Source organism: Salvelinus alpinus, chromosome 10 (genome assembly GCF_045679555.1).
Source record: "Salvelinus alpinus chromosome 10, SLU_Salpinus.1, whole genome shotgun sequence".
Taxonomy (NCBI): domain Eukaryota; kingdom Metazoa; phylum Chordata; class Actinopteri; order Salmoniformes; family Salmonidae; genus Salvelinus; species Salvelinus alpinus.
This window is the reverse complement of record NC_092095.1, coordinates 2,503,786-2,514,002: the sequence shown is the minus strand read 5'-3', so window position 1 is coordinate 2,514,002 and position 10,217 is coordinate 2,503,786.

The following is a 10,217-nucleotide window of genomic DNA, read 5'->3' as shown; positions in this document are numbered from 1 at the left end:
TATAAACTGTAGATCTAGCTGGCCTGTCATAATATAATAGAAACTGTAGATCTAGCTGGTCTGTCATAATAAAATAGAGACATTAGATCTAGCTGGTCTGTCATAATATAATAGAGACAGTATATCTAGCTGGTCTGTCATAATATAATAGAGACAGTAGATCTAGCTGGTCTGTCATAATATAATAGAGACATTAGATCTAGCTGGTCTGTCATAATATAATAGAGGCAGTAGATCTAGCTGGTCTGTCATTATATAATAGAGACAGTAGATCTAGCTGGTCTGTCATAATATAATAGAGACAGTATATCTAGCTGGTCTGTCATAATATAATAGAGACAGTAGATCTTGCTGGTCTGTCATAATATAATAGAGACATTAGATCTAGCTGGTCTGTCATAATGTAATAGAGACAGTATATCTAGCTGGTCTGTCATAATATAATAGAGACAGTAGATCTAGCTGGTCTGCCATAATATAATAGAGACAGTAGATCTAGCTGGTCTGTCATAATATAATAGAGAAAGTAGATCTAGCTGGTCTGTCATTATATAATAGAGACAGTAGATCTAGCTGGTCTGTCATAATATAATAGAGACATTAGATCTAGCTGGTCTGTCATAATATAATAGAGACATTAGATCTAGCTGGTCTGTCATTATAAAATAGAGACATTAGATCTAGCTGGTCTGTCATAATATAATAGAGACATTAGATCTAGCTGGTCTGTCATAATATAATAGAGACATTAGATCTAGCTGGTCTGTCATAATATAATAGAGACATTAGATCTAGCTGGTCTGTCATAATGTAATAGAGACAGGATATCTATCTGGTCTGTCATAATATAACAGGGACAATATATCTAGCTGGTCTGTCATAATATAACAGAGACAATAGATCTAGCTGGTCTGTCATAATATAATAGAGACAGTAGATCTAGCTGGTCTGTCATAATATAATAGAGACATTAGATCTAGCTGGTCTATCATAATGTAATAGAGACATTAGATCTAGCTGGTCTGTCATAATATAATAGAGACAGTAGATCTAGCTGGCCTGTCATAATATAATAGATACTGTAGATCTAGCTGGTCTGTCATAATATAATAGAGACATTAGATCTAGCTGGTCTGTCATAATATAATAGAGACAGGTATATCTAGCTGGTCTGTCATAATATAATAGAGACAGTAGATCTAGCTGGTCTGTCATAATATAATAGATACTGTAGATCTAGCTGGTTTGTCGAAATATAATAGAGAGAGTAGATCTAGCTGATCTGTCATAATATAATAGATACTGTATATCTAGCTGGTCAGTCATAATATAATAGAGACAGTAGATCTAGCTGGTCTGTCATAATATAATAGATACTGTAGATCTAGCTGGTCTGTCATAATTTAAAAGAGACAGTATATCTAGCTGAACTGTCATAATATAATAGAGACATTAGATCTACCTGGTCTGTCATAATATAATAGAGACAGTAGATCTAGCTGGTCTGTCATAAAATAATAGAGACAGTAGATCTAGCTGGTCTGTCATAATATAATAGAGTCAATAGATCTAGCTGGTCTGTCATAATATAATAGATACTGTAGATCTAGCTGGTCTGTCATAATATAATGGAGACAGTATATCTAGCTGAACTGTCATAATATAATAGAGACATTAGATCTACCTGGTCTGTCATAATATAATAGAGGCTGTAGATCTAGCTGGCCTGTCATAATATAATAGATACTGTAGATCTAGCTGGTCTGTCATAATATAATAGAGACAGTAGATCTAGCTGGTCTGTCATAATATAATAGAGACAGTAGATCTAGCTGGTCTGTCATAATATCATAGAGACAATATATCTAGCTGGTCTGTCATAATATAATAGAGACAGTAGATCTAGCTGGTCTGTCATAATATAATAGAGACAGTAGATCTAGCTGGTCTGTCATAATATAATAGAGACATTAGATCTAGCTGGTCTGTCATAATATAATAGAGACATTAGATCTAGCTGGTCTGTCATAATATAATAGAGACATTAGATCGAGCTGGTCTGTCATAATATAATAGAGACATTAGATCTAGCTGGTCTGTCATAATATAATAGAGACAGTAGATCTAGCTGGTATGTCATGATATAATAGAGACAGTAGATCTAGCTGGTCTTTCATAATATAATAGAGACAGTAGATCTAGCTGGTCTGTCATAATATAATAGAGACAGTAGATCTAGCTGGTCTGTCATAATATAATAGAGACATTAGATCTAGCTGGTCTGTCATAATATAATAGAGACATTAGATCTAGCTGGTCTGTCATAATGTAATAGAGACAGTAGATCTAGCTGGTCTGTCATAATATAATAGAGACAGTAGATCTAGCTGGTCTGTCATAATATAATAGAGACAGTAGATCTAGCTGGTCTGTCATGATATAATAGAGACAGTAGATCTAGCTGGTCTGTCATAATATAATAGAGACATTAGATCTAGCTGGTCTGTCATAATATAATAGAGACATTAGATCTAGCTGGTCTGTCATAATATAATAGAGACATTAGATCTAGCTGTCTGTCATAATGTAATAGAGACATTAGATCTAGCTGGTCTGTCATAATATAATAGAGACATTAGATCTAGCTGCTCTGTCATAATATAATAGATACTGTAGATCTAGCTGGTCTGTCATAATATAATAGAGACATTAGATCTAGCTGGTCTGTCATAATATAATAGAGACAGTAGATCTAGCTGGTCTGTCATAATATAATAGAAACAGTAGATCTAGCTGGTCTGTCATAATATAATAGAGACATTAGATCTAGCTGTCTGTCATAATGTAATAGAGACATTAGATCTAGCTGGTCTGTCATAATGTAAAAGACAGTAGATCTAGCTGGTCTGTCATAATATAATAGAGACAGTAGATCTAGCTGGTCTGTCATAATATAATAGAGACAGTAGATCTAGCTGGTCTGTCATGATATAATAGAGACAGTAGATCTAGCTGGTCTGTCATAATATAATAGAGACATTAGATCTAGCTGGTCTGTCATAATATAATAGAGGCAGTAGATCTAGCTGGTCTGTCATTATATAATAGAGACATTAGATCTAGCTGGTCTGTCATAATATAATAGAGACAGTATATCTAGCTGGTCTGTCATAATATAATAGAGACAGTAGATCTAGCTGGCTTGTCATAATATAATAGAGACAGTAGATCTAGCTGGTCTGTCATAATATAATAGAGACATTAGATCTAGCTGGTCTGTCATAATATAATAGAGACAGTAGATCTAGCTGGTCTGTCATAATATAATAGAGACAGTAGATCTAGCTGGTCTGTCATAATATAATAGAGACATTAGATCTAGCTGGTCTGTCATAATGTAATAGAGACAGTAGATCTAGCTGGTCTGTCATAATATAATAGAGACAGTAGATCTAGCTGGTCTGTCATAATATAATAGAGACAGTAGATCTAGCTGGTCTGTCATGATATAATAGAGACAGTAGATCTAGCTGGTCTTTCATAATATAATAGAGACAGTAGATCTAGCTGGTCTGTCATAATATAATAGAGGCAGTAGATCTAGCTGGTCTGTCATTATATAATAGAGACATTAGATCTAGCTGGTCTGTCATAATATAATAGAGACAGTATATCTAGCTGGTCTGTCATAATATAATAGAGACAGTAGATCTAGCTGGCTTGTCATAATATAATATAAACTGTAGATCTAGCTGGTCTGTCATAATAAAATAGAGACATTAGATCTAGCTGGTCTGTCATAATATAATAGAGACAGTATATCTAGCTGGTCTGTCATAATATAATAGAGACAGTAGATCTAGCTGGTCTGTCATAATATAATAGAGACATTAGATCTAGCTGGTCTGTCATAATATAATAGAGGCAGTAGATCTAGCTGGTCTGTCATTATATAATAGAGACAGTAGATCTAGCTGGTCTGTCATAATATAATAGAGACAGTATATCTAGCTGGTCTGTCATAATATAATAGAGACAGTAGATCTTGCTGGTCTGTCATAATATAATAGAGACATTAGATCTAGCTGGTCTGTCATAATGTAATAGAGACAGTATATCTAGCTGGTCTGTCATAATATAATAGAGACAATATATCTAGCTGGTCTGTCATAATATAATAGAGACAGTAGATCTAGCTGGTCTGTCATAATATAATAGAGAAAGTAGATCTAGCTGGTCTGTCATAATATAATAGAGACAGTAGATCTAGCTGGTCTGTCATAATATAATAGAGACATTAGATCTAGCTGGTCTGTCATAATATAATAGAGACATTAGATCTAGCTGGTCTGTCATTATAAAATAGAGACATTAGATCTAGCTGGTCTGTCATAATATAATAGAGACATTAGATCTAGCTGGTCTGTCATAATATAATAGAGACATTAGATCTAGCTGGTCTGTCATAATATAATAGAGACATTAGATCTAGCTGGTCTGTCATAATGTAATAGAGACAGTATATCTATCTGGTCTGTCATAATATAACAGGGACAATATATCTAGCTGGTCTGTCATAATATAACAGAGACAATATATCTAGCTGGTCTGTCATAATATAATAGAGACAGTACATCAAATAATAGAGACAGTAGATCTAGCTGGTTTGTCATAATATAATAGAGACAATAGATCTAGCTGGTATATCATAATGTAATAGAGACATTAGATCTAGCTGGTCTGTCATAATATAATAGAGACAGTAGATCTAGCTGGCCTGTCATAATATAATAGATACTGTAGATCTAGCTGGTCTGTCATAATATAATAGAGACATTAGATCTAGCTGGTCTGTCATAATATAATAGAGACGGTATATCTAGCTGGTCTGTCATAATATAATAGAGACAGTAGATCTAGCTGGTCTGTCATAATATAATAGATACTGTAGATCTAGCTGGTCTGTCATAATATAATAGAGACAGTAGATCTAGCTGGTCTGTCATAATATAATAGATACTGTATATCTAGCTGGTCAGTCATAATATAATAGAGACAGTAGATCTAGCTGGTCTGTCATAATATAATAGATACTGTAGATCTAGCTGGTCTGTCATAATTTAAAAGAGACAGTATATCTAGCTGAACTGTCATAATATAATAGAGACATTAGATCTACCTGGTCTGTCATAATATAATAGAGACAGTAGATCTAGCTGGTCTGTCATAATATAATAGAGACAGTAGATCTAGCTGGTCTGTCATAATATAATAGAGACAGTAGATCTAGCTGGTCTGTCATAATATAATAGAGACAGTATATCTAGCTGGTCTGTCATAATATAATGGAGACAGTATATCTAGCTGGTCTGTCATAATATAATAGAGACATTAGATCTACCTGGTCTGTCATAATATAATAGAGACAGTAGATCTAGCTGGTCTGTCATAATATAATAGAGACATTAGATCTAGCTGGTCTGTCATAATATAATAGAGACAGTAGATCTAGCTGGTCTGTCATAATATAATAGAGACATTAGATCTAGCTGGTCTGTCATAATATCATAGAGACATTAGATCTAGCTGGTCTGTCATAATATAATAGAGACAGTAGATCTAGCTGGTCTGTCATAATATAATAGAAACAGTAGATCTAGCTGGTCTGTCATAATATAATAGAGACATTAGATCTAGCTGGTCTGTCATAATATAATAGAGACATTAGATCTAGCTGGTCTGTCATAATATAATAGAGACATTAGATCGAGCTGGTCTGTCATAATATAATAGAGACATTAGATCTAGCTGGTCTGTCATAATATAATAGAGACATTAGATCTAGCTGGTCTGTCATGATATAATAGAGACAGTAGATCTAGCTGGTCTGTCATAATATAATAGAGACAGTAGATCTAGCTGGTCTGTCATAATATAATAGAGACATTAGATCTAGCTGGTCTGTCATAATATAATAGAGACATTAGATCTAGCTGTCTGTCATAATATAATAGAGACATTAGATCTAGCTGGTCTGTCATAATATAATAGAGACATTAGATCTAGCTGCTCTGTCATTATATAATAGAGACATTAGATCTAGCTGGTCTGTCATAATATAATAGAGACATTAGATCTAGCTGGTCTGTCATAATATAATAGAGACATTAGATCTAGCTGGTCTGTCATAATATAATAGAGACATTAGATCTAGCTGGTCTGTCATAATATAATAGAGACATTAGATCTAGCTGTCTGTCATAATGTAATAGAGACATTAGATCTAGCTGGTCTGTCATAATGTAAAAGACAGTAGATCTAGCTGGTCTGTCATAATATAATAGAGACAGTAGATCTAGCTGGTCTGTCATAATATAATAGAGACAGTAGATCTAGCTGGTCTGTCATGATATAATAGAGACAGTAGATCTAGCTGGTCTGTCATAATATAATAGAGACATTAGATCTAGCTGGTCTGTCATAATATAATAGAGACATTAGATCTAGCTGGTCTGTCATAATATAATAGAGACATTAGATCTAGCTGTCTGTCATAATGCAATAGAGACATTAGATCTAGCTGGTCTGTCATAATATAATAGAGACATTAGATCTAGCTGGTCTGTCATAATATAATAGATACAGTAGATCTAGCTGGTCTGTCATAATATAATAGAGACAGTAGATCTAGCTGGTCTGTCATAATATAATAGAGACAGTAGATCTAGCTGGTCTGTCATAATATAATAGAGACAGTAGATCTAGCTGGTCTGTCATAATATAATAGAGACATTAGATCTAGCTGGTCTGTCATAATATAATAGAGACATTAGATCTAGCTGGTCTGTCATAATGTAAAAGAGACAGTAGATCTAGCTGGTCTGTCATAATATAATAGAGACAGTAGATCTAGCTGGTCTGTCATAATATAATAGAGACAGTAGATCTAGCTGGTCTGTCATGATATAATAGAGACAGTAGATCTAGCTGGTCTTTCATAATATAATAGAGACAGTAGATCTAGCTGGTCTGTCATAATATAATAGAGACAGTAGATCTAGCTGGTCTGTCATAATATAATAGAGACATTAGATCTAGCTGGTCTGTCATAATATAATAGAGACATTAGATCTAGCTGGTCTGTCATAATATAATAGAGACAGTAGATCTAGCTGGTCTGTCATAATATAATAGAGACAGTAGATCTAGCTGGTCTGTCATAATATAATAGAGACAGTAGATCTAGCTGGTCTGTCATAATATAATAGAGACATTAGATCTAGCTGGTCTGTCATAATATAATAGAGACAGTAGATCTAGCTGGTCTGTCATAATATAATAGAGACAGTAGATCTAGCTGGTCTGTCATAATATAATAGAGACATTAGATCTAGCTGGTCTGTCATAATATAATAGAGACAGTAGATCTAGCTGGTCTGTCATAATGTAATAGAGACAGTATATATATCTGGTCTGTCATAATATAACAGGGACAATATATCTAGCTGGTCTGTCATAATATAACAGAGACAATATATCTAGCTGGTCTGTCATAATATAATAGAGACAGTACATCAAATAATAGAGACAGTAGATCTAGCTGGTTTGTCATGATATAATAGAGACAATAGATCTAGCTGGTATATCATAATGTAATAGAGACATTAGATCTAGCTGGTCTGTCATAATATAATAGAGACAGTAGATCTAGCTGGCCTGTCATAATATAATAGATACTGTAGATCTAGCTGGTCTGTCATAATATAATAGAGACATTAGATCTAGCTGGTCTGTCATAATATAATAGAGACGGTATATCTAGCTGGTCTGTCATAATATAATAGAGACAGTAGATCTAGCTGGTCTGTCATAATATAATAGAGACAGTAGATCTAGCTGGTCTGTCATAATATAATAGAGACAGTAGATCTAGCTGGTCTGTCATAATATAATAGATACTGTATATCTAGCTGGTCAGTCATAATATAATAGAGACAGTAGATCTAGCTGGTCTGTCATAATATAATAGATACTGTAGATCTAGCTGGTCTGTCATAATATAATAGAGACATTAGATCTACCTGGTCTGTCATAATATAATAGAGACAGTAGATCTAGCTGGTCTGTCATAATATAATAGAGACAGTAGATCTAGCTGGTCTGTCATAATATAATAGAGACAATAGATCTAGCTGGTCTGTCATAATATAATAGATACTGTAGATCTAGCTGGTCTGTCATAATATAATAGATACTGTAGATCTAGCTGAGACAGTATATCTAGCTGAACTGTCATAATATAATAGAGACATTAGATCTACCTGGTCTGTCATAATATAATAGAGACAGTAGATCTAGCTGGTCTGTCATAATATAATAGAGACAGTAGATCTAGCTGGTTTGTCATAATATGATAGAGTCAATAGATCTAGCTGGTCTGTCATAATATAATAGATACTGTAGATCTAGCTGGTCTGTCATAATATAATAGAGACATTAGATCTAGCTGGTCTGTCATAATATAATAGAGACAGGTATATCTAGCTGGTCTGTCATAATATAATAGAGACAGTACATCTTGCTGGTCTGTCATAATATAATAGATACTGTAGATCTAGCTGGTTTGTCGAAATATAATAGAGAGAGTAGATCTAGCTGATCTGTCATAATATAATAGATACTGTATATCTAGCTGGTCAGTCATAATATAATAGAGACAGTAGATCTAGCTGGTCTGTCATAATATAATAGATACTGTAGATCTAGCTGGTCTGTCATAATTTAAAAGAGACAGTATATCTAGCTGAACTGTCATAATATAATAGAGACATTAGATCTACCTGGTCTGTCATAATATAATAGAGACAGTAGATCTAGCTGGTCTGTCATGATATAATAGAGACAGTAGATCTAGCTGGTCTGTCATAATATAATAGAGACAGTAGATCTAGCTGGTCTGTCATAATATAATAGAGACAGTAGATCTAGCTGGTCTGTCATAATATAATAGAGACATTAGATCTAGCTGGTCTGTCATAATATTATAGAGAAATTATATCTAGATGGTCTGTTATAATATAATAGAGACAGTAGATCTAGCTGGTCTGTCATAATATAATAGAGACAGTAGATCTAGCTGGTCTGTCATAATATAATAGAGACAGTAGATCTAGCTGGTCTGTCATAATATAATAGAGACATTAGATCTAGCTGCTCTGTCATAATATAATAGAGACAGTAGATCTAGCTGGTCTGTCATAATATAATAGAGACAGTAGATCTAGCTGGTCTGTCATAATATAATAGAGACATTAGATCTAGCTGTCTGTCATAATGTAATAGAGACATTAGATCTAGCTGGTCTGTCATAATGTAATAGAGACAGTATATCTATCTGGTCTGTCATAATATAACAGGGACAATATATCTAGCTGGTCTGTCATAATATAACAGAGACAATATATCTAGCTGGTCTGTCATAATATAATAGAGACAGTACATCAAATAATAGAGACAGTAGATCTAGCTGGTTTGTCATAATATAATAGAGACAATAGATCTAGCTGGTATATCATAATGTAATAGAGACATTAGATCTAGCTGGTCTGTCATAATATAATAGAGACAGTAGATCTAGCTGGCCTGTCATAATATAATAGATACTGTAGATCTAGCTGGTCTGTCATAATATAATAGAGACAGTAGATCTAGCTGGTCTGTCATAATATAATAGAGACGGTATATCTAGCTGGTCTGTCATAATATAATAGAGACAGTAGATCTTGCTGGTCTGTCATAATATAATAGATACTGTAGATCTAGCTGGTTTGTCGAAATATAATAGAGAGAGTAGATCTAGCTGATCTGTCATAATATAATAGATACTGTATATCTAGCTGGTCAGTCATAATATAATAGAGACAGTAGATCTAGCTGGTCTGTCATAATATAATAGATACATTATACTGTAGATCTAGCTGGTCTGTCATAATATAATAGAGACATTAGATCTACCTGGTCTGTCATAATATAATAGAGACAGTAGATCTAGCTGGTCTGTCATAATATAATAGAGACAGTAGATCTAGCTGGTTTGTCATAATATAATAGAGACATTAGATCTAGCTGGTCTGTCATAATATAATAGATACTGTAGATCTAGCTGGTCTGTCATAATATAATAGATACTGTAGATCTAGCTGGTCTGTCATAATATA